The sequence below is a fragment of the Pleurodeles waltl genome, unplaced genomic scaffold (genome assembly GCF_031143425.1).
Source record: "Pleurodeles waltl isolate 20211129_DDA unplaced genomic scaffold, aPleWal1.hap1.20221129 scaffold_387, whole genome shotgun sequence".
NCBI classification, from domain to species: domain Eukaryota; kingdom Metazoa; phylum Chordata; class Amphibia; order Caudata; family Salamandridae; genus Pleurodeles; species Pleurodeles waltl.
Genome location: NW_027150094.1, coordinates 63670 through 86377, shown reverse-complemented (window position 1 = coordinate 86377; position 22708 = coordinate 63670). Strand labels below are relative to the sequence as shown.

Here is a 22708-nt window from a genome sequence, read left to right as displayed (position 1 = left end):
TGATTGTTTTTGGAAGATCATTCTGTGTTCTCCCTGTTTATGAAAAAAGATGAATTTCCCTAAGCAAAAGCAGTAGAGCTGCCTATTCCATTTAGCTGAATTTGTCATGGGCATTCCCTATCCTCAAAGAGGTGAGGACTGTTAAACTACTGCCATTAAGTCCTCGTTAGTATAGTGGTCAGTATCCCCGCCTGTCACGCGGGAGACCGGGGTTCAATTCCCCGACGGGGAGATGATACTTTTAAGTTGCCCAACTTAATGAAAAAGATGCACTTACTCATGAAGTAAAATATAGTTGTCATTACACCTGCTTATCACGATTGAGACCAGCGTTGACTTTAGTGATAGCCAAAATGCTTACTGATGTGTTAACCGAAACTCAGAAGATGCTCTCTAAATTTCAATCTCAACTTACTGTTCTTTCAAAAACAATTTATCTCTAAAATACTTGGAAAATGACATGAAACAGTGGTAAATCATGGGCTGCTTATAAACTCTGTGGGACAGGGATAGAAGACAAATCGGTGTTTTTGGTTAGTACTGACCCCTGGTGGCTAATAGCTATAAGCTGCTAATGGTAAAGTGAGCTGATTATATATATATATATATATATATACAGACATAAATATAGATAGATTAATTTAATTAAAAAACTTTCTTGATAAAACTGATTGTTTTTGGAAGATCATTCTGTGTTCTCCCTGTTTATGAAAAAAGATGAATTTCCCTAAGCAAAAGCAGTAGAGCTGCCTATTCCAGTTAGCTGAATTTGTCATGGGCATTCCCTATCCTCAAAGAGGTGAGGACTGTTAAACTACTGCCATTAAGTCCTCGTTAGTATAGTGGTCAGTATCCCCGCCTGTCACGCGGGAGACCGGGGTTCAATTCCCCGACGGGGAGATGATACCTTTAAGTTGCCCAACTTAATGAAAAAGATGCACTTACTCATGAAGTAAAATATAGTTGTCATTATACCTGCTTATCACGATTGAGACCAGCGTTGACTTTAGTGATAGCCAAAATGCTTACTGATGTGTTAACTGAAACTCAGAAGATGCTCTCTAAATTTCAATCTCAACTTACTGTTCTTTCAAAAACAATTTATCTCTAAAATACTTGGAAAATGACATGAAACAGTGGTAAATCATGGGCTGCTTATAAACTCTGTGGGACAGGGATAGAAGACAAATCGGTGTTTTTGGTTAGTACTGACCCCTGGTGGCTAATAGCTATAAGCTGCTAATGGTAAAGTGAGCTGATTAAATATATATAAATATATATATAGATATATATATATATATATATATACAGATATAAATATAGATAGATTAATTTAATTAAAAAACTTTCTTGATAAAACTGATTGTTTTTGGAAGATCATTCTGTGTTCTCCCTGTTTATGAAAAAAGATGAATTTCCCTAAGCAAAAGCAGTAGAGCTGCCTATTCCAATTAGCAGAATTGCTCATGGGCATTCCCTATCCTCAAAGAGGTGAGGACTGTTAAACTACTGCCATTAAGTCCTCGTTAGTATAGTGGTCAGTATCCCCGCCTGTCACGCGGGAGACCGGGGTTCAATTTCCCGACGGGGAGATGATTCTTTTAAGTTGCCCAACTTAATGAAAAAGATGCACTTACTCATGAAGTAAAATATAGTTGTCATTACACCTGCTTATCACGATTGAGACCAGTGTTGACTTTAGTGATAGCCAAAATGCTTACTCATGTGTTAACCGAAACTCAGAAGATGCTCTCTCAATTTCAATCTCAACTTACTGTTCTTTCAAAAACAATTTATCTCTAAAATACTTGGAAAATGACATGAAACAGTGGTAAAACATGGGCTGCTTATAAACTCTGTGGGACAGGGATAGAAGACAAATCGGTGTTTTTGGTTAGTACTGACCCCTGGTGGCTAATAGCTATAAGCTGCTAATGGTAAAGTGAGCTGATTATATATATATATATATATACAGATATAAATATAGATAGATTAATTTAATTAAAAAACTTTCTTGATAAAACTGATTGTTTTTGGAAGATCATTCTGTGTTCTCCCTGTTTATGAAAAAAGATGAATTTCCCTAAGCAAAAGCAGTAGAGCTGCCTATTCCAGTTAGCTGAATTTGTCATGGGCATTCCCTATCCTCAAAGAGGTGAGGACTGTTAAACTACTGCCATTAAGTCCTCGTTAGTATAGTGGTCAGTATCCCCGCCTGTCACGCGGGAGACCGGGGTTCAATTCCCTGACGGGGAGATGATTCTTTTAAGTTGCCCAACTTAATGAAAAAGATGCACTTACTCATGAAGTAAAATATAGTTGTCATTACACCTGCTTATCACGATTGAGACCAGTGTTGACTTTAGTGATAGCCAAAATGCTTACTGATGTGTTAACCGAAACTCAGAAGATGCTCTCTAAATTTCAATCTCAACTTACTGTTCTTTCAAAAACAATTTATCTCTAAAATACTTGGAAAATGACATGAAACAGTGGTAAATCATGGGCTGCTTATAAACTCTGTGGGACAGGGATAGAAGACAAATCGGTGTTTTTGGTTAGTACTGACCCCTGGTGGCTAATAGCTATAAGCTGCTAATGGTAAAGTGAGCTGATTATATATATATATATATATATATACAGATATAAATATAGATAGATTAATTTAATTAAAAAACTTTCTTGATAAAACTGATTGTTTTTGGAAGATCATTCTGTGTTCTCCCTGTTTATGAAAAAAGATGAATTTCCCTAAGCAAAAGCAGTAGAGCTGCCTATTCCAGTTAGCTGAATTTGTCATGGGCATTCCCTATCCTCAAAGAGGTGAGGACTGTTAAACTACTGCCATTAAGTCCTCGTTAGTATAGTGGTCAGTATCCCCGCCTGTCACGCGGGAGACCGGGGTTCAATTCCCCGACGGGGAGATGATACCTTTAAGTTGCCCAACTTAATGAAAAAGATGCACTTACTCATGAAGTAAAATATAGTTGTCATTACACCTGCTTATCACGATTGAGACCAGCGTTGACTTTAGTGATAGCCAAAATGCTTACTGATGTGTTAACCGAAACTCAGAAGATGCTCTCTAAATTTCAATCTCAACTTACTGTTCTTTCAAAAACAATTTATCTCTAAAATACTTGGAAAATGACATGAAACAGTGGTAAATCATGGGCTGCTTATAAACTCTGTGGGACAGGGATAGAAGACAAATCGGTGTTTTTGGTTAGTACTGACCCCTGGTGGCTAATAGCTATAAGCTGCTAATGGTAAAGTGAGCTGATTATATATATATATATATATATATACAGACATAAATATAGATAGATTAATTTAATTAAAAAACTTTCTTGATAAAACTGATTGTTTTTGGAAGATCATTCTGTGTTCTCCCTGTTTATGAAAAAAGATGAATTTCCCTAAGCAAAAGCAGTAGAGCTGCCTATTCCATTTAGCTGAATTTGTCATGGGCATTCCCTATCCTCAAAGAGGTGAGGACTGTTAAACTACTGCCATTAAGTCCTCGTTAGTATAGTGGTCAGTATCCCCGCCTGTCACGCGGGAGACCGGGGTTCAATTCCCCGACGGGGAGATGATACTTTTAAGTTGCCCAACTTAATGAAAAAGATGCACTTACTCATGAAGTAAAATATAGTTGTCATTACACCTGCTTATCACGATTGAGACCAGCGTTGACTTTAGTGATAGCCAAAATGCTTACTGATGTGTTAACCGAAACTCAGAAGATGCTCTCTAAATTTCAATCTCAACTTACTGTTCTTTCAAAAACAATTTATCTCTAAAATACTTGGAAAATGACATGAAACAGTGGTAAATCATGGGCTGCTTATAAACTCTGTGGGACAGGGATAGAAGACAAATCGGTGTTTTTGGTTAGTACTGACCCCTGGTGGCTAATAGCTATAAGCTGCTAATGGTAAAGTGAGCTGATTAAATATATATAAATATATATATATATATATATATATATATATATATATACAGATATAAATATAGATAGATTAATTTAATTAAAAAACTTTCTTGATAAAACTGATTGTTTTTGGAAGATCATTCTGTGTTCTCCCTGTTTATGAAAAAAGATGAATTTCCCTAAGCAAAAGCAGTAGAGCTGCCTATTCCAATTAGCAGAATTGCTCATGGGCATTCCCTATCCTCAAAGAGGTGAGGACTGTTAAACTACTGCCATTAAGTCCTCGTTAGTATAGTGGTCAGTATCCCCGCCTGTCACGCGGGAGACCGGGGTTCAATTCCCCGACGGGGAGATGATTCTTTTAAGTTGCCCAACTTAATGAAAAAGATGCACTTACTCATGAAGTAAAATATAGTTGTCATTACACCTGCTTATCACGATTGAGACCAGTGTTGACTTTAGTGATAGCCAAAATGCTTACTGATGTGTTAACTGAAACTCAGAAGATGCTCTCTAAATTTCAATCTCAACTTACTGTTCTTTCAAAAACAATTTATCTCTAAAATACTTGGAAAATGACATGAAACAGTGGTAAATCATGGGCTGCTTATAAACTCTGTGGGACAGGGATAGAAGACAAATCGGTGTTTTTGGTTAGTACTGACCCCTGGTGGCTAATAGCTATAAGCTGCTAATGGTAAAGTGAGCTGATTAAATATATATATATATATATATATATATATATATATATATATATATATACAGATATAAATATAGATAGATTAATTTAATTTAAAAACTTTCTTGATAAAACTGATTGTTTTTGGAAGATCATTCTGTGTTCTCCCTGTTTATGAAAAAAGATTAATTTCCCTAAGCAAAAGCATTAGAGCTGCCTATTCCAATTAGCTGAATTGCTCATGGGCATTCCCTATCCTCAAAGAGGTGAGGACTGTTAAACTACTGCCATTAAGTCCTCGTTAGTATAGTGGTCAGTATCCCCGCCTGTCACGCGGGAGACCGGGGTTCAATTTCCCGACGGGGAGATGATTCTTTTAAGTTGCCCAACTTAATGAAAAAGATGCACTTACTCATGAAGTAAAATATAGTTGTCATTACACCTGCTTATCACGATTGAGACCAGTGTTGACTTTAGTGATAGCCAAAATGCTTACTCATGTGTTAACCGAAACTCAGAAGATGCTCTCTCAATTTCAATCTCAACTTACTGTTCTTTCAAAAACAATTTATCTCTAAAATACTTGGAAAATGACATGAAACAGTGGTAAAACATGGGCTGCTTATAAACTCTGTGGGACAGGGATAGAAGACAAATCGGTGTTTTTGGTTAGTACTGACCCCTGGTGGCTAATAGCTATAAGCTGCTAATGGTAAAGTGAGCTGATTATATATATATATATATATACAGATATAAATATAGATAGATTAATTTAATTAAAAAACTTTCTTGATAAAACTGATTGTTTTTGGAAGATCATTCTGTGTTCTCCCTGTTTATGAAAAAAGATGAATTTCCCTAAGCAAAAGCAGTAGAGCTGCCTATTCCAGTTAGCTGAATTTGTCATGGGCATTCCCTATCCTCAAAGAGGTGAGGACTGTTAAACTACTGCCATTAAGTCCTCGTTAGTATAGTGGTCAGTATCCCCGCCTGTCACGCGGGAGACCGGGGTTCAATTCCCCGACGGGGAGATGATACCTTTAAGTTGCCCAACTTAATGAAAAAGATGCACTTACTCATGAAGTAAAATATAGTTGTCATTACACCTGCTTATCACGATTGAGACCAGCGTTGACTTTAGTGATAGCCAAAATGCTTACTGATGTGTTAACCGAAACTCAGAAGATGCTCTCTAAATTTCAATCTCAACTTACTGTTCTTTCAAAAACAATTTATCTCTAAAATACTTGGAAAATGACATGAAACAGTGGTAAATCATGGGCTGCTTATAAACTCTGTGGGACAGGGATAGAAGACAAATCGGTGTTTTTGGTTAGTACTGACCCCTGGTGGCTAATAGCTATAAGCTGCTAATGGTAAAGTGAGCTGATTATATATATATATATATATATATACAGACATAAATATAGATAGATTAATTTAATTAAAAAACTTTCTTGATAAAACTGATTGTTTTTGGAAGATCATTCTGTGTTCTCCCTGTTTATGAAAAAAGATGAATTTCCCTAAGCAAAAGCAGTAGAGCTGCCTATTCCATTTAGCTGAATTTGTCATGGGCATTCCCTATCCTCAAAGAGGTGAGGACTGTTAAACTACTGCCATTAAGTCCTCGTTAGTATAGTGGTCAGTATCCCCGCCTGTCACGCGGGAGACCGGGGTTCAATTCCCCGACGGGGAGATGATACTTTTAAGTTGCCCAACTTAATGAAAAAGATGCACTTACTCATGAAGTAAAATATAGTTGTCATTACACCTGCTTATCACGATTGAGACCAGCGTTGACTTTAGTGATAGCCAAAATGCTTACTGATGTGTTAACCGAAACTCAGAAGATGCTCTCTAAATTTCAATCTCAACTTACTGTTCTTTCAAAAACAATTTATCTCTAAAATACTTGGAAAATGACATGAAACAGTGGTAAATCATGGGCTGCTTATAAACTCTGTGGGACAGGGATAGAAGACAAATCGGTGTTTTTGGTTAGTACTGACCCCTGGTGGCTAATAGCTATAAGCTGCTAATGGTAAAGTGAGCTGATTATATATATATATATATATATATACAGACATAAATATAGATAGATTAATTTAATTAAAAAACTTTCTTGATAAAACTGATTGTTTTTGGAAGATCATTCTGTGTTCTCCCTGTTTATGAAAAAAGATGAATTTCCCTAAGCAAAAGCAGTAGAGCTGCCTATTCCAGTTAGCTGAATTTGTCATGGGCATTCCCTATCCTCAAAGAGGTGAGGACTGTTAAACTACTGCCATTAAGTCCTCGTTAGTATAGTGGTCAGTATCCCCGCCTGTCACGCGGGAGACCGGGGTTCAATTCCCCGACGGGGAGATGATACCTTTAAGTTGCCCAACTTAATGAAAAAGATGCACTTACTCATGAAGTAAAATATAGTTGTCATTATACCTGCTTATCACGATTGAGACCAGCGTTGACTTTAGTGATAGCCAAAATGCTTACTGATGTGTTAACTGAAACTCAGAAGATGCTCTCTAAATTTCAATCTCAACTTACTGTTCTTTCAAAAACAATTTATCTCTAAAATACTTGGAAAATGACATGAAACAGTGGTAAATCATGGGCTGCTTATAAACTCTGTGGGACAGGGATAGAAGACAAATCGGTGTTTTTGGTTAGTACTGACCCCTGGTGGCTAATAGCTATAAGCTGCTAATGGTAAAGTGAGCTGATTAAATATATATAAATATATATATATATATATATATATATATATATACAGATATAAATATAGATAGATTAATTTAATTAAAAAACTTTCTTGATAAAACTGATTGTTTTTGGAAGATCATTCTGTGTTCTCCCTGTTTATGAAAAAAGATGAATTTCCCTAAGCAAAAGCAGTAGAGCTGCCTATTCCAATTAGCAGAATTGCTCATGGGCATTCCCTATCCTCAAAGAGGTGAGGACTGTTAAACTACTGCCATTAAGTCCTCGTTAGTATAGTGGTCAGTATCCCCGCCTGTCACGCGGGAGACCGGGGTTCAATTTCCCGACGGGGAGATGATTCTTTTAAGTTGCCCAACTTAATGAAAAAGATGCACTTACTCATGAAGTAAAATATAGTTGTCATTACACCTGCTTATCACGATTGAGACCAGTGTTGACTTTAGTGATAGCCAAAATGCTTACTCATGTGTTAACCGAAACTCAGAAGATGCTCTCTCAATTTCAATCTCAACTTACTGTTCTTTCAAAAACAATTTATCTCTAAAATACTTGGAAAATGACATGAAACAGTGGTAAAACATGGGCTGCTTATAAACTCTGTGGGACAGGGATAGAAGACAAATCGGTGTTTTTGGTTAGTACTGACCCCTGGTGGCTAATAGCTATAAGCTGCTAATGGTAAAGTGAGCTGATTATATATATATATATATATACAGATATAAATATAGATAGATTAATTTAATTAAAAAACTTTCTTGATAAAACTGATTGTTTTTGGAAGATCATTCTGTGTTCTCCCTGTTTATGAAAAAAGATGAATTTCCCTAAGCAAAAGCAGTAGAGCTGCCTATTCCAGTTAGCTGAATTTGTCATGGGCATTCCCTATCCTCAAAGAGGTGAGGACTGTTAAACTACTGCCATTAAGTCCTCGTTAGTATAGTGGTCAGTATCCCCGCCTGTCACGCGGGAGACCGGGGTTCAATTCCCTGACGGGGAGATGATTCTTTTAAGTTGCCCAACTTAATGAAAAAGATGCACTTACTCATGAAGTAAAATATAGTTGTCATTACACCTGCTTATCACGATTGAGACCAGTGTTGACTTTAGTGATAGCCAAAATGCTTACTGATGTGTTAACCGAAACTCAGAAGATGCTCTCTAAATTTCAATCTCAACTTACTGTTCTTTCAAAAACAATTTATCTCTAAAATACTTGGAAAATGACATGAAACAGTGGTAAATCATGGGCTGCTTATAAACTCTGTGGGACAGGGATAGAAGACAAATCGGTGTTTTTGGTTAGTACTGACCCCTGGTGGCTAATAGCTATAAGCTGCTAATGGTAAAGTGAGCTGATTATATATATATATATATATATACAGATATAAATATAGATAGATTAATTTAATTAAAAAACTTTCTTGATAAAACTGATTGTTTTTGGAAGATCATTCTGTGTTCTCCCTGTTTATGAAAAAAGATGAATTTCCCTAAGCAAAAGCAGTAGAGCTGCCTATTCCATTTAGCTGAATTTGTCATGGGCATTCCCTATCCTCAAAGAGGTGAGGACTGTTAAACTACTGCCATTAAGTCCTCGTTAGTATAGTGGTCAGTATCCCCGCCTGTCACGCGGGAGACCGGGGTTCAATTCCCCGACGGGGAGATGATACTTTTAAGTTGCCCAACTTAATGAAAAAGATGCACTTACTCATGAAGTAAAATATAGTTGTCATTACACCTGCTTATCACGATTGAGACCAGCGTTGACTTTAGTGATAGCCAAAATGCTTACTGATGTGTTAACCGAAACTCAGAAGATGCTCTCTAAATTTCAATCTCAACTTACTGTTCTTTCAAAAACAATTTATCTCTAAAATACTTGGAAAATGACATGAAACAGTGGTAAATCATGGGCTGCTTATAAACTCTGTGGGAGAGGGATAGAAGACAAATCGGTGTTTTTGGTTAGTACTGACCCCTGGTGGCTAATAGCTATAAGCTGCTAATGGTAAAGTGAGCTGATTATATATATATATATATATATATACAGACATAAATATAGATAGATTAATTTAATTAAAAAACTTTCTTGATAAAACTGATTGTTTTTGGAAGATCATTCTGTGTTCTCCCTGTTTATGAAAAAAGATGAATTTCCCTAAGCAAAAGCAGTAGAGCTGCCTATTCCAGTTAGCTGAATTTGTCATGGGCATTCCCTATCCTCAAAGAGGTGAGGACTGTTAAACTACTGCCATTAAGTCCTCGTTAGTATAGTGGTCAGTATCCCCGCCTGTCACGCGGGAGACCGGGGTTCAATTCCCCGACGGGGAGATGATACCTTTAAGTTGCCCAACTTAATGAAAAAGATGCACTTACTCATGAAGTAAAATATAGTTGTCATTATACCTGCTTATCACGATTGAGACCAGCGTTGACTTTAGTGATAGCCAAAATGCTTACTGATGTGTTAACTGAAACTCAGAAGATGCTCTCTAAATTTCAATCTCAACTTACTGTTCTTTCAAAAACAATTTATCTCTAAAATACTTGGAAAATGACATGAAACAGTGGTAAATCATGGGCTGCTTATAAACTCTGTGGGACAGGGATAGAAGACAAATCGGTGTTTTTGGTTAGTACTGACCCCTGGTGGCTAATAGCTATAAGCTGCTAATGGTAAAGTGAGCTGATTAAATATATATAAATATATATATATATATATATATATATATATATACAGATATAAATATAGATAGATTAATTTAATTAAAAAACTTTCTTGATAAAACTGATTGTTTTTGGAAGATCATTCTGTGTTCTCCCTGTTTATGAAAAAAGATGAATTTCCCTAAGCAAAAGCAGTAGAGCTGCCTATTCCAATTAGCAGAATTGCTCATGGGCATTCCCTATCCTCAAAGAGGTGAGGACTGTTAAACTACTGCCATTAAGTCCTCGTTAGTATAGTGGTCAGTATCCCCGCCTGTCACGCGGGAGACCGGGGTTCAATTTCCCGACGGGGAGATGATTCTTTTAAGTTGCCCAACTTAATGAAAAAGATGCACTTACTCATGAAGTAAAATATAGTTGTCATTACACCTGCTTATCACGATTGAGACCAGTGTTGACTTTAGTGATAGCCAAAATGCTTACTCATGTGTTAACCGAAACTCAGAAGATGCTCTCTCAATTTCAATCTCAACTTACTGTTCTTTCAAAAACAATTTATCTCTAAAATACTTGGAAAATGACATGAAACAGTGGTAAAACATGGGCTGCTTATAAACTCTGTGGGACAGGGATAGAAGACAAATCGGTGTTTTTGGTTAGTACTGACCCCTGGTGGCTAATAGCTATAAGCTGCTAATGGTAAAGTGAGCTGATTATATATATATATATATATATACAGATATAAATATAGATAGATTAATTTAATTAAAAAACTTTCTTGATAAAACTGATTGTTTTTGGAAGATCATTCTGTGTTCTCCCTGTTTATGAAAAAAGATGAATTTCCCTAAGCAAAAGCAGTAGAGCTGCCTATTCCAGTTAGCTGAATTTGTCATGGGCATTCCCTATCCTCAAAGAGGTGAGGACTGTTAAACTACTGCCATTAAGTCCTCGTTAGTATAGTGGTCAGTATCCCCGCCTGTCACGCGGGAGACCGGGGTTCAATTCCCTGACGGGGAGATGATTCTTTTAAGTTGCCCAACTTAATGAAAAAGATGCACTTACTCATGAAGTAAAATATAGTTGTCATTACACCTGCTTATCACGATTGAGACCAGTGTTGACTTTAGTGATAGCCAAAATGCTTACTGATGTGTTAACCGAAACTCAGAAGATGCTCTCTAAATTTCAATCTCAACTTACTGTTCTTTCAAAAACAATTTATCTCTAAAATACTTGGAAAATGACATGAAACAGTGGTAAATCATGGGCTGCTTATAAACTCTGTGGGACAGGGATAGAAGACAAATCGGTGTTTTTGGTTAGTACTGACCCCTGGTGGCTAATAGCTATAAGCTGCTAATGGTAAAGTGAGCTGATTATATATATATATATATATATACAGATATAAATATAGATAGATTAATTTAATTAAAAAACTTTCTTGATAAAACTGATTGTTTTTGGAAGATCATTCTGTGTTCTCCCTGTTTATGAAAAAAGATGAATTTCCCTAAGCAAAAGCAGTAGAGCTGCCTATTCCATTTAGCTGAATTTGTCATGGGCATTCCCTATCCTCAAAGAGGTGAGGACTGTTAAACTACTGCCATTAAGTCCTCGTTAGTATAGTGGTCAGTATCCCCGCCTGTCACGCGGGAGACCGGGGTTCAATTCCCCGACGGGGAGATGATACTTTTAAGTTGCCCAACTTAATGAAAAAGATGCACTTACTCATGAAGTAAAATATAGTTGTCATTACACCTGCTTATCACGATTGAGACCAGCGTTGACTTTAGTGATAGCCAAAATGCTTACTGATGTGTTAACCGAAACTCAGAAGATGCTCTCTAAATTTCAATCTCAACTTACTGTTCTTTCAAAAACAATTTATCTCTAAAATACTTGGAAAATGACATGAAACAGTGGTAAATCATGGGCTGCTTATAAACTCTGTGGGACAGGGATAGAAGACAAATCGGTGTTTTTGGTTAGTACTGACCCCTGGTGGCTAATAGCTATAAGCTGCTAATGGTAAAGTGAGCTGATTATATATATATATATATATATATACAGACATAAATATAGATAGATTAATTTAATTAAAAAACTTTCTTGATAAAACTGATTGTTTTTGGAAGATCATTCTGTGTTCTCCCTGTTTATGAAAAAAGATGAATTTCCCTAAGCAAAAGCAGTAGAGCTGCCTATTCCAGTTAGCTGAATTTGTCATGGGCATTCCCTATCCTCAAAGAGGTGAGGACTGTTAAACTACTGCCATTAAGTCCTCGTTAGTATAGTGGTCAGTATCCCCGCCTGTCACGCGGGAGACCGGGGTTCAATTCCCCGACGGGGAGATGATACCTTTAAGTTGCCCAACTTAATGAAAAAGATGCACTTACTCATGAAGTAAAATATAGTTGTCATTATACCTGCTTATCACGATTGAGACCAGCGTTGACTTTAGTGATAGCCAAAATGCTTACTGATGTGTTAACTGAAACTCAGAAGATGCTCTCTAAATTTCAATCTCAACTTACTGTTCTTTCAAAAACAATTTATCTCTAAAATACTTGGAAAATGACATGAAACAGTGGTAAATCATGGGCTGCTTATAAACTCTGTGGGACAGGGATAGAAGACAAATCGGTGTTTTTGGTTAGTACTGACCCCTGGTGGCTAATAGCTATAAGCTGCTAATGGTAAAGTGAGCTGATTAAATATATATAAATATATATATATATATATATATATATATATATATATATACAGATATAAATATAGATAGATTAATTTAATTAAAAAACTTTCTTGATAAAACTGATTGTTTTTGGAAGATCATTCTGTGTTCTCCCTGTTTATGAAAAAAGATGAATTTCCCTAAGCAAAAGCAGTAGAGCTGCCTATTCCAATTAGCAGAATTGCTCATGGGCATTCCCTATCCTCAAAGAGGTGAGGACTGTTAAACTACTGCCATTAAGTCCTCGTTAGTATAGTGGTCAGTATCCCCGCCTGTCACGCGGGAGACCGGGGTTCAATTTCCCGACGGGGAGATGATTCTTTTAAGTTGCCCAACTTAATGAAAAAGATGCACTTACTCATGAAGTAAAATATAGTTGTCATTACACCTGCTTATCACGATTGAGACCAGTGTTGACTTTAGTGATAGCCAAAATGCTTACTCATGTGTTAACCGAAACTCAGAAGATGCTCTCTCAATTTCAATCTCAACTTACTGTTCTTTCAAAAACAATTTATCTCTAAAATACTTGGAAAATGACATGAAACAGTGGTAAAACATGGGCTGCTTATAAACTCTGTGGGACAGGGATAGAAGACAAATCGGTGTTTTTGGTTAGTACTGACCCCTGGTGGCTAATAGCTATAAGCTGCTAATGGTAAAGTGAGCTGATTATATATATATATATATATACAGATATAAATATAGATAGATTAATTTAATTAAAAAACTTTCTTGATAAAACTGATTGTTTTTGGAAGATCATTCTGTGTTCTCCCTGTTTATGAAAAAAGATGAATTTCCCTAAGCAAAAGCAGTAGAGCTGCCTATTCCAGTTAGCTGAATTTGTCATGGGCATTCCCTATCCTCAAAGAGGTGAGGACTGTTAAACTACTGCCATTAAGTCCTCGTTAGTATAGTGGTCAGTATCCCCGCCTGTCACGCGGGAGACCGGGGTTCAATTCCCTGACGGGGAGATGATTCTTTTAAGTTGCCCAACTTAATGAAAAAGATGCACTTACTCATGAAGTAAAATATAGTTGTCATTACACCTGCTTATCACGATTGAGACCAGTGTTGACTTTAGTGATAGCCAAAATGCTTACTGATGTGTTAACCGAAACTCAGAAGATGCTCTCTAAATTTCAATCTCAACTTACTGTTCTTTCAAAAACAATTTATCTCTAAAATACTTGGAAAATGACATGAAACAGTGGTAAATCATGGGCTGCTTATAAACTCTGTGGGACAGGGATAGAAGACAAATCGGTGTTTTTGGTTAGTACTGACCCCTGGTGGCTAATAGCTATAAGCTGCTAATGGTAAAGTGAGCTGATTATATATATATATATATATATACAGATATAAATATAGATAGATTAATTTAATTAAAAAACTTTCTTGATAAAACTGATTGTTTTTGGAAGATCATTCTGTGTTCTCCCTGTTTATGAAAAAAGATGAATTTCCCTAAGCAAAAGCAGTAGAGCTGCCTATTCCATTTAGCTGAATTTGTCATGGGCATTCCCTATCCTCAAAGAGGTGAGGACTGTTAAACTACTGCCATTAAGTCCTCGTTAGTATAGTGGTCAGTATCCCCGCCTGTCACGCGGGAGACCGGGGTTCAATTCCCCGACGGGGAGATGATACTTTTAAGTTGCCCAACTTAATGAAAAAGATGCACTTACTCATGAAGTAAAATATAGTTGTCATTACACCTGCTTATCACGATTGAGACCAGCGTTGACTTTAGTGATAGCCAAAATGCTTACTGATGTGTTAACCGAAACTCAGAAGATGCTCTCTAAATTTCAATCTCAACTTACTGTTCTTTCAAAAACAATTTATCTCTAAAATACTTGGAAAATGACATGAAACAGTGGTAAATCATGGGCTGCTTATAAACTCTGTGGGACAGGGATAGAAGACAAATCGGTGTTTTTGGTTAGTACTGACCCCTGGTGGCTAATAGCTATAAGCTGCTAATGGTAAAGTGAGCTGATTATATATATATATATATATATATACAGACATAAATATAGATAGATTAATTTAATTAAAAAACTTTCTTGATAAAACTGATTGTTTTTGGAAGATCATTCTGTGTTCTCCCTGTTTATGAAAAAAGATGAATTTCCCTAAGCAAAAGCAGTAGAGCTGCCTATTCCAGTTAGCTGAATTTGTCATGGGCATTCCCTATCCTCAAAGAGGTGAGGACTGTTAAACTACTGCCATTAAGTCCTCGTTAGTATAGTGGTCAGTATCCCCGCCTGTCACGCGGGAGACCGGGGTTCAATTCCCCGACGGGGAGATGATACCTTTAAGTTGCCCAACTTAATGAAAAAGATGCACTTACTCATGAAGTAAAATATAGTTGTCATTATACCTGCTTATCACGATTGAGACCAGCGTTGACTTTAGTGATAGCCAAAATGCTTACTGATGTGTTAACTGAAACTCAGAAGATGCTCTCTAAATTTCAATCTCAACTTACTGTTCTTTCAAAAACAATTTATCTCTAAAATACTTGGAAAATGACATGAAACAGTGGTAAATCATGGGCTGCTTATAAACTCTGTGGGACAGGGATAGAAGACAAATCGGTGTTTTTGGTTAGTACTGACCCCTGGTGGCTAATAGCTATAAGCTGCTAATGGTAAAGTGAGCTGATTAAATATATATAAATATATATATATATATATATATATATATATATATACAGATATAAATATAGATAGATTAATTTAATTAAAAAACTTTCTTGATAAAACTGATTGTTTTTGGAAGATCATTCTGTGTTCTCCCTGTTTATGAAAAAAGATGAATTTCCCTAAGCAAAAGCAGTAGAGCTGCCTATTCCAATTAGCAGAATTGCTCATGGGCATTCCCTATCCTCAAAGAGGTGAGGACTGTTAAACTACTGCCATTAAGTCCTCGTTAGTATAGTGGTCAGTATCCCCGCCTGTCACGCGGGAGACCGGGGTTCAATTTCCCGACGGGGAGATGATTCTTTTAAGTTGCCCAACTTAATGAAAAAGATGCACTTACTCATGAAGTAAAATATAGTTGTCATTACACCTGCTTATCACGATTGAGACCAGTGTTGACTTTAGTGATAGCCAAAATGCTTACTCATGTGTTAACCGAAACTCAGAAGATGCTCTCTCAATTTCAATCTCAACTTACTGTTCTTTCAAAAACAATTTATCTCTAAAATACTTGGAAAATGACATGAAACAGTGGTAAAACATGGGCTGCTTATAAACTCTGTGGGACAGGGATAGAAGACAAATCGGTGTTTTTGGTTAGTACTGACCCCTGGTGGCTAATAGCTATAAGCTGCTAATGGTAAAGTGAGCTGATTATATATATATATATATATACAGATATAAATATAGATAGATTAATTTAATTAAAAAACTTTCTTGATAAAACTGATTGTTTTTGGAAGATCATTCTGTGTTCTCCCTGTTTATGAAAAAAGATGAATTTCCCTAAGCAAAAGCAGTAGAGCTGCCTATTCCAGTTAGCTGAATTTGTCATGGGCATTCCCTATCCTCAAAGAGGTGAGGACTGTTAAACTACTGCCATTAAGTCCTCGTTAGTATAGTGGTCAGTATCCCCGCCTGTCACGCGGGAGACCGGGGTTCAATTCCCTGACGGGGAGATGATTCTTTTAAGTTGCCCAACTTAATGAAAAAGATGCACTTACTCATGAAGTAAAATATAGTTGTCATTACACCTGCTTATCACGATTGAGACCAGTGTTGACTTTAGTGATAGCCAAAATGCTTACTGATGTGTTAACCGAAACTCAGAAGATGCTCTCTAAATTTCAATCTCAACTTACTGTTCTTTCAAAAACAATTTATCTCTAAAATACTTGGAAAATGACATGAAACAGTGGTAAATCATGGGCTGCTTATAAACTCTGTGGGACAGGGATAGAAGACAAATCGGTGTTTTTGGTTAGTACTGACCCCTGGTGGCTAATAGCTATAAGCTGCTAATGGTAAAGTGAGCTGATTATATATATATATATATATATACAGATATAAATATAGATAGATTAATTTAATTAAAAAACTTTCTTGATAAAACTGATTGTTTTTGGAAGATCATTCTGTGTTCTCCCTGTTTATGAAAAAAGATGAATTTCCCTAAGCAAAAGCAGTAGAGCTGCCTATTCCATTTAGCTGAATTTGTCATGGGCATTCCCTATCCTCAAAGAGGTGAGGACTGTTAAACTACTGCCATTAAGTCCTCGTTAGTATAGTGGTCAGTATCCCCGCCTGTCACGCGGGAGACCGGGGTTCAATTCCCCGACGGGGAGATGATACTTTTAAGTTGCCCAACTTAATGAAAAAGATGCACTTACTCATGAAGTAAAATATAGTTGTCATTACACCTGCTTATCACGATTGAGACCAGCGTTGACTTTAGTGATAGCCAAAATGCTTACTGATGTGTTAACCGAAACTCAGAAGATGCTCTCTAAATTTCAATCTCAACTTACTGTTCTTTCAAAAACAATTTATCTCTAAAATACTTGGAAAATGACATGAAACAGTGGTAAATCATGGGCTGCTTATAAACTCTGTGGGAGAGGGATAGAAGACAAATCGGTGTTTTTGGTTAGTACTGACCCCTGGTGGCTAATAGCTATAAGCTGCTAATGGTAAAGTGAGCTGATTATATATATATATATATATATATACAGACATAAATATAGATAGATTAATTTAATTAAAAAACTTTCTTGATAAAACTGATTGTTTTTGGAAGATCATTCTGTGTTCTCCCTGTTTATGAAAAAAGATGAATTTCCCTAAGCAAAAGCAGTAGAGCTGCCTATTCCAGTTAGCTGAATTTGTCATGGGCATTCCCTATCCTCAAAGAGGTGAGGACTGTTAAACTACTGCCATTAAGTCCTCGTTAGTATAGTGGTCAGTATCCCCGCCTGTCACGCGGGAGACCGGGGTTCAATTCCCCGACGGGGAGATGATACCTTTAAGTTGCCCAACTTAATGAAAAAGATGCACTTACTCATGAAGTAAAATATAGTTGTCATTATACCTGCTTATCACGATTGAGACCAGCGTTGACTTTAGTGATAGCCAAAATGCTTACTGATGTGTTAACTGAAACTCAGAAGATGCTCTCTAAATTTCAATCTCAACTTACTGTTCTTTCAAAAACAATTTATCTCTAAAATACTTGGAAAATGACATGAAACAGTGGTAAATCATGGGCTGCTTATAAACTCTGTGGGACAGGGATAGAAGACAAATCGGTGTTTTTGGTTAGTACTGACCCCTGGTGGCTAATAGCTATAAGCTGCTAATGGTAAAGTGAGCTGATTAAATATATATAAATATATATATATATATATATATATATATATATATATATACAGATATAAATATAGATAGATTAATTTAATTAAAAAACTTTCTTGATAAAACTGATTGTTTTTGGAAGATCATTCTGTGTTCTCCCTGTTTATGAAAAAAGATGAATTTCCCTAAGCAAAAGCAGTAGAGCTGCCTATTCCAATTAGCAGAATTGCTCATGGGCATTCCCTATCCTCAAAGAGGTGAGGACTGTTAAACTACTGCCATTAAGTCCTCGTTAGTATAGTGGTCAGTATCCCCGCCTGTCACGCGGGAGACCGGGGTTCAATTTCCCGACGGGGAGATGATTCTTTTAAGTTGCCCAACTTAATGAAAAAGATGCACTTACTCATGAAGTAAAATATAGTTGTCATTACACCTGCTTATCACGATTGAGACCAGTGTTGACTTTAGTGATAGCCAAAATGCTTACTCATGTGTTAACCGAAACTCAGAAGATGCTCTCTCAATTTCAATCTCAACTTACTGTTCTTTCAAAAACAATTTATCTCTAAAATACTTGGAAAATGACATGAAACAGTGGTAAAACATGGGCTGCTTATAAACTCTGTGGGACAGGGATAGAAGACAAATCGGTGTTTTTGGTTAGTACTGACCCCTGGTGGCTAATAGCTATAAGCTGCTAATGGTAAAGTGAGCTGATTATATATATATATATATATACAGATATAAATATAGATAGATTAATTTAATTAAAAAACTTTCTTGATAAAACTGATTGTTTTTGGAAGATCATTCTGTGTTCTCCCTGTTTATGAAAAAAGATGAATTTCCCTAAGCAAAAGCAGTAGAGCTGCCTATTCCAGTTAGCTGAATTTGTCATGGGCATTCCCTATCCTCAAAGAGGTGAGGACTGTTAAACTACTGCCATTAAGTCCTCGTTAGTATAGTGGTCAGTATCCCCGCCTGTCACGCGGGAGACCGGGGTTCAATTCCCTGACGGGGAGATGATTCTTTTAAGTTGCCCAACTTAATGAAAAAGATGCACTTACTCATGAAGTAAAATATAGTTGTCATTACACCTGCTTATCACGATTGAGACCAGTGTTGACTTTAGTGATAGCCAAAATGCTTACTGATGTGTTAACCGAAACTCAGAAGATGCTCTCTAAATTTCAATCTCAACTTACTGTTCTTTCAAAAACAATTTATCTCTAAAATACTTGGAAAATGACATGAAACAGTGGTAAATCATGGGCTGCTTATAAACTCTGTGGGACAGGGATAGAAGACAAATCGGTGTTTTTGGTTAGTACTGACCCCTGGTGGCTAATAGCTATAAGCTGCTAATGGTAAAGTGAGCTGATTATATATATATATATATATATACAGATATAAATATAGATAGATTAATTTAATTAAAAAACTTTCTTGATAAAACTGATTGTTTTTGGAAGATCATTCTGTGTTCTCCCTGTTTATGAAAAAAGATGAATTTCCCTAAGCAAAAGCAGTAGAGCTGCCTATTCCATTTAGCTGAATTTGTCATGGGCATTCCCTATCCTCAAAGAGGTGAGGACTGTTAAACTACTGCCATTAAGTCCTCGTTAGTATAGTGGTCAGTATCCCCGCCTGTCACGCGGGAGACCGGGGTTCAATTCCCCGACGGGGAGATGATACTTTTAAGTTGCCCAACTTAATGAAAAAGATGCACTTACTCATGAAGTAAAATATAGTTGTCATTACACCTGCTTATCACGATTGAGACCAGCGTTGACTTTAGTGATAGCCAAAATGCTTACTGATGTGTTAACCGAAACTCAGAAGATGCTCTCTAAATTTCAATCTCAACTTACTGTTCTTTCAAAAACAATTTATCTCTAAAATACTTGGAAAATGACATGAAACAGTGGTAAATCATGGGCTGCTTATAAACTCTGTGGGACAGGGATAGAAGACAAATCGGTGTTTTTGGTTAGTACTGACCCCTGGTGGCTAATAGCTATAAGCTGCTAATGGTAAAGTGAGCTGATTATATATATATATATATATATATACAGACATAAATATAGATAGATTAATTTAATTAAAAAACTTTCTTGATAAAACTGATTGTTTTTGGAAGATCATTCTGTGTTCTCCCTGTTTATGAAAAAAGATGAATTTCCCTAAGCAAAAGCAGTAGAGCTGCCTATTCCAGTTAGCTGAATTTGTCATGGGCATTCCCTATCCTCAAAGAGGTGAGGACTGTTAAACTACTGCCATTAAGTCCTCGTTAGTATAGTGGTCAGTATCCCCGCCTGTCACGCGGGAGACCGGGGTTCAATTCCCCGACGGGGAGATGATACCTTTAAGTTGCCCAACTTAATGAAAAAGATGCACTTACTCATGAAGTAAAATATAGTTGTCATTATACCTGCTTATCACGATTGAGACCAGCGTTGACTTTAGTGATAGCCAAAATGCTTACTGATGTGTTAACTGAAACTCAGAAGATGCTCTCTAAATTTCAATCTCAACTTACTGTTCTTTCAAAAACAATTTATCTCTAAAATACTTGGAAAATGACATGAAACAGTGGTAAATCATGGGCTGCTTATAAACTCTGTGGGACAGGGATAGAAGACAAATCGGTGTTTTTGGTTAGTACTGACCCCTGGTGGCTAATAGCTATAAGCTGCTAATGGTAAAGTGAGCTGATTAAATATATATAAATATATATATATATATATATATATATATATATACAGATATAAATATAGATAGATTAATTTAATTAAAAAACTTTCTTGATAAAACTGATTGTTTTTGGAAGATCATTCTGTGTTCTCCCTGTTTATGAAAAAAGATGAATTTCCCTAAGCAAAAGCAGTAGAGCTGCCTATTCCAATTAGCAGAATTGCTCATGGGCATTCCCTATCCTCAAAGAGGTGAGGACTGTTAAACTACTGCCATTAAGTCCTCGTTAGTATAGTGGTCAGTATCCCCGCCTGTCACGCGGGAGACCGGGGTTCAATTTCCCGACGGGGAGATGATTCTTTTAAGTTGCCCAACTTAATGAAAAAGATGCACTTACTCATGAAGTAAAATATAGTTGTCATTACACCTGCTTATCACGATTGAGACCAGTGTTGACTTTAGTGATAGCCAAAATGCTTACTCATGTGTTAACCGAAACTCAGAAGATGCTCTCTCAATTTCAATCTCAACTTACTGTTCTTTCAAAAACAATTTATCTCTAAAATACTTGGAAAATGACATGAAACAGTGGTAAAACATGGGCTGCTTATAAACTCTGTGGGACAGGGATAGAAGACAAATCGGTGTTTTTGGTTAGTACTGACCCCTGGTGGCTAATAGCTATAAGCTGCTAATGGTAAAGTGAGCTGATTATATATATATATATATATACAGATATAAATATAGATAGATTAATTTAATTAAAAAACTTTCTTGATAAAACTGATTGTTTTTGGAAGATCATTCTGTGTTCTCCCTGTTTATGAAAAAAGATGAATTTCCCTAAGCAAAAGCAGTAGAGCTGCCTATTCCAGTTAGCTGAATTTGTCATGGGCATTCCCTATCCTCAAAGAGGTGAGGACTGTTAAACTACTGCCATTAAGTCCTCGTTAGTATAGTGGTCAGTATCCCCGCCTGTCACGCGGGAGACCGGGGTTCAATTCCCTGACGGGGAGATGATTCTTTTAAGTTGCCCAACTTAATGAAAAAGATGCACTTACTCATGAAGTAAAATATAGTTGTCATTACACCTGCTTATCACGATTGAGACCAGTGTTGACTTTAGTGATAGCCAAAATGCTTACTGATGTGTTAACCGAAACTCAGAAGATGCTCTCTAAATTTCAATCTCAACTTACTGTTCTTTCAAAAACAATTTATCTCTAAAATACTTGGAAAATGACATGAAACAGTGGTAAATCATGGGCTGCTTATAAACTCTGTGGGACAGGGATAGAAGACAAATCGGTGTTTTTGGTTAGTACTGACCCCTGGTGGCTAATAGCTATAAGCTGCTAATGGTAAAGTGAGCTGATTATATATATATATATATATATACAGATATAAATATAGATAGATTAATTTAATTAAAAAACTTTCTTGATAAAACTGATTGTTTTTGGAAGATCATTCTGTGTTCTCCCTGTTTATGAAAAAAGATGAATTTCCCTAAGCAAAAGCAGTAGAGCTGCCTATTCCATTTAGCTGAATTTGTCATGGGCATTCCCTATCCTCAAAGAGGTGAGGACTGTTAAACTACTGCCATTAAGTCCTCGTTAGTATAGTGGTCAGTATCCCCGCCTGTCACGCGGGAGACCGGGGTTCAATTCCCCGACGGGGAGATGATACTTTTAAGTTGCCCAACTTAATGAAAAAGATGCACTTACTCATGAAGTAAAATATAGTTGTCATTACACCTGCTTATCACGATTGAGACCAGCGTTGACTTTAGTGATAGCCAAAATGCTTACTGATGTGTTAACCGAAACTCAGAAGATGCTCTCTAAATTTCAATCTCAACTTACTGTTCTTTCAAAAACAATTTATCTCTAAAATACTTGGAAAATGACATGAAACAGTGGTAAATCATGGGC

At 36.5% G+C, this 22708-nt stretch overlaps 34 non-coding genes across 34 annotated transcripts; all 34 read left to right on the top strand.

The window, feature by feature from the left end:
* Positions 1-160: 160 nt before the first annotated feature.
* On the top strand, positions 161-232 carry TRNAD-GUC (transfer RNA aspartic acid (anticodon GUC)). The gene has a single exon. It is a non-coding gene; the product is annotated as a tRNA-Asp (tRNA).
* A 596-nt stretch (positions 233-828) lies between these two features.
* On the top strand, positions 829-900 carry TRNAD-GUC (transfer RNA aspartic acid (anticodon GUC)). Its single transcript has one exon. It is a non-coding gene; the product is annotated as a tRNA-Asp (tRNA).
* A 620-nt stretch (positions 901-1520) lies between these two features.
* Positions 1521-1592, top strand: TRNAD-GUC (transfer RNA aspartic acid (anticodon GUC)). The gene has a single exon. It is a non-coding gene; the product is annotated as a tRNA-Asp (tRNA).
* Positions 1593-2184: 592 nt separating this feature from the next.
* On the top strand, positions 2185-2256 carry TRNAD-GUC (transfer RNA aspartic acid (anticodon GUC)). The gene has a single exon. It is a non-coding gene; the product is annotated as a tRNA-Asp (tRNA).
* A 596-nt stretch (positions 2257-2852) lies between these two features.
* TRNAD-GUC (transfer RNA aspartic acid (anticodon GUC)) lies at positions 2853-2924 on the top strand. Its single transcript has one exon. It is a non-coding gene; the product is annotated as a tRNA-Asp (tRNA).
* A 596-nt stretch (positions 2925-3520) lies between these two features.
* On the top strand, positions 3521-3592 carry TRNAD-GUC (transfer RNA aspartic acid (anticodon GUC)). Its single transcript has one exon. It is a non-coding gene; the product is annotated as a tRNA-Asp (tRNA).
* Positions 3593-4214: 622 nt separating this feature from the next.
* Positions 4215-4286, top strand: TRNAD-GUC (transfer RNA aspartic acid (anticodon GUC)). The gene has a single exon. It is a non-coding gene; the product is annotated as a tRNA-Asp (tRNA).
* A 622-nt stretch (positions 4287-4908) lies between these two features.
* TRNAD-GUC (transfer RNA aspartic acid (anticodon GUC)) lies at positions 4909-4980 on the top strand. Its single transcript has one exon. It is a non-coding gene; the product is annotated as a tRNA-Asp (tRNA).
* Positions 4981-5572: 592 nt separating this feature from the next.
* On the top strand, positions 5573-5644 carry TRNAD-GUC (transfer RNA aspartic acid (anticodon GUC)). The gene has a single exon. It is a non-coding gene; the product is annotated as a tRNA-Asp (tRNA).
* A 596-nt stretch (positions 5645-6240) lies between these two features.
* Positions 6241-6312, top strand: TRNAD-GUC (transfer RNA aspartic acid (anticodon GUC)). The gene has a single exon. It is a non-coding gene; the product is annotated as a tRNA-Asp (tRNA).
* Positions 6313-6908: 596 nt separating this feature from the next.
* On the top strand, positions 6909-6980 carry TRNAD-GUC (transfer RNA aspartic acid (anticodon GUC)). The gene has a single exon. It is a non-coding gene; the product is annotated as a tRNA-Asp (tRNA).
* Positions 6981-7598: 618 nt separating this feature from the next.
* Positions 7599-7670, top strand: TRNAD-GUC (transfer RNA aspartic acid (anticodon GUC)). Its single transcript has one exon. It is a non-coding gene; the product is annotated as a tRNA-Asp (tRNA).
* Positions 7671-8262: 592 nt separating this feature from the next.
* Positions 8263-8334, top strand: TRNAD-GUC (transfer RNA aspartic acid (anticodon GUC)). The gene has a single exon. It is a non-coding gene; the product is annotated as a tRNA-Asp (tRNA).
* Positions 8335-8928: 594 nt separating this feature from the next.
* Positions 8929-9000, top strand: TRNAD-GUC (transfer RNA aspartic acid (anticodon GUC)). Its single transcript has one exon. It is a non-coding gene; the product is annotated as a tRNA-Asp (tRNA).
* A 596-nt stretch (positions 9001-9596) lies between these two features.
* On the top strand, positions 9597-9668 carry TRNAD-GUC (transfer RNA aspartic acid (anticodon GUC)). Its single transcript has one exon. It is a non-coding gene; the product is annotated as a tRNA-Asp (tRNA).
* A 618-nt stretch (positions 9669-10286) lies between these two features.
* Positions 10287-10358, top strand: TRNAD-GUC (transfer RNA aspartic acid (anticodon GUC)). The gene has a single exon. It is a non-coding gene; the product is annotated as a tRNA-Asp (tRNA).
* A 594-nt stretch (positions 10359-10952) lies between these two features.
* TRNAD-GUC (transfer RNA aspartic acid (anticodon GUC)) lies at positions 10953-11024 on the top strand. The gene has a single exon. It is a non-coding gene; the product is annotated as a tRNA-Asp (tRNA).
* Positions 11025-11618: 594 nt separating this feature from the next.
* Positions 11619-11690, top strand: TRNAD-GUC (transfer RNA aspartic acid (anticodon GUC)). The gene has a single exon. It is a non-coding gene; the product is annotated as a tRNA-Asp (tRNA).
* A 596-nt stretch (positions 11691-12286) lies between these two features.
* Positions 12287-12358, top strand: TRNAD-GUC (transfer RNA aspartic acid (anticodon GUC)). Its single transcript has one exon. It is a non-coding gene; the product is annotated as a tRNA-Asp (tRNA).
* Positions 12359-12982: 624 nt separating this feature from the next.
* On the top strand, positions 12983-13054 carry TRNAD-GUC (transfer RNA aspartic acid (anticodon GUC)). Its single transcript has one exon. It is a non-coding gene; the product is annotated as a tRNA-Asp (tRNA).
* A 592-nt stretch (positions 13055-13646) lies between these two features.
* On the top strand, positions 13647-13718 carry TRNAD-GUC (transfer RNA aspartic acid (anticodon GUC)). The gene has a single exon. It is a non-coding gene; the product is annotated as a tRNA-Asp (tRNA).
* Positions 13719-14312: 594 nt separating this feature from the next.
* Positions 14313-14384, top strand: TRNAD-GUC (transfer RNA aspartic acid (anticodon GUC)). The gene has a single exon. It is a non-coding gene; the product is annotated as a tRNA-Asp (tRNA).
* Positions 14385-14980: 596 nt separating this feature from the next.
* Positions 14981-15052, top strand: TRNAD-GUC (transfer RNA aspartic acid (anticodon GUC)). The gene has a single exon. It is a non-coding gene; the product is annotated as a tRNA-Asp (tRNA).
* Positions 15053-15672: 620 nt separating this feature from the next.
* TRNAD-GUC (transfer RNA aspartic acid (anticodon GUC)) lies at positions 15673-15744 on the top strand. The gene has a single exon. It is a non-coding gene; the product is annotated as a tRNA-Asp (tRNA).
* A 592-nt stretch (positions 15745-16336) lies between these two features.
* On the top strand, positions 16337-16408 carry TRNAD-GUC (transfer RNA aspartic acid (anticodon GUC)). The gene has a single exon. It is a non-coding gene; the product is annotated as a tRNA-Asp (tRNA).
* Positions 16409-17002: 594 nt separating this feature from the next.
* Positions 17003-17074, top strand: TRNAD-GUC (transfer RNA aspartic acid (anticodon GUC)). The gene has a single exon. It is a non-coding gene; the product is annotated as a tRNA-Asp (tRNA).
* Positions 17075-17670: 596 nt separating this feature from the next.
* Positions 17671-17742, top strand: TRNAD-GUC (transfer RNA aspartic acid (anticodon GUC)). The gene has a single exon. It is a non-coding gene; the product is annotated as a tRNA-Asp (tRNA).
* Positions 17743-18366: 624 nt separating this feature from the next.
* TRNAD-GUC (transfer RNA aspartic acid (anticodon GUC)) lies at positions 18367-18438 on the top strand. Its single transcript has one exon. It is a non-coding gene; the product is annotated as a tRNA-Asp (tRNA).
* A 592-nt stretch (positions 18439-19030) lies between these two features.
* On the top strand, positions 19031-19102 carry TRNAD-GUC (transfer RNA aspartic acid (anticodon GUC)). Its single transcript has one exon. It is a non-coding gene; the product is annotated as a tRNA-Asp (tRNA).
* A 594-nt stretch (positions 19103-19696) lies between these two features.
* Positions 19697-19768, top strand: TRNAD-GUC (transfer RNA aspartic acid (anticodon GUC)). The gene has a single exon. It is a non-coding gene; the product is annotated as a tRNA-Asp (tRNA).
* A 596-nt stretch (positions 19769-20364) lies between these two features.
* TRNAD-GUC (transfer RNA aspartic acid (anticodon GUC)) lies at positions 20365-20436 on the top strand. Its single transcript has one exon. It is a non-coding gene; the product is annotated as a tRNA-Asp (tRNA).
* A 618-nt stretch (positions 20437-21054) lies between these two features.
* TRNAD-GUC (transfer RNA aspartic acid (anticodon GUC)) lies at positions 21055-21126 on the top strand. The gene has a single exon. It is a non-coding gene; the product is annotated as a tRNA-Asp (tRNA).
* Positions 21127-21718: 592 nt separating this feature from the next.
* TRNAD-GUC (transfer RNA aspartic acid (anticodon GUC)) lies at positions 21719-21790 on the top strand. Its single transcript has one exon. It is a non-coding gene; the product is annotated as a tRNA-Asp (tRNA).
* A 594-nt stretch (positions 21791-22384) lies between these two features.
* Positions 22385-22456, top strand: TRNAD-GUC (transfer RNA aspartic acid (anticodon GUC)). The gene has a single exon. It is a non-coding gene; the product is annotated as a tRNA-Asp (tRNA).
* The last annotated feature ends 252 nt before the right edge of the window (positions 22457-22708 follow it).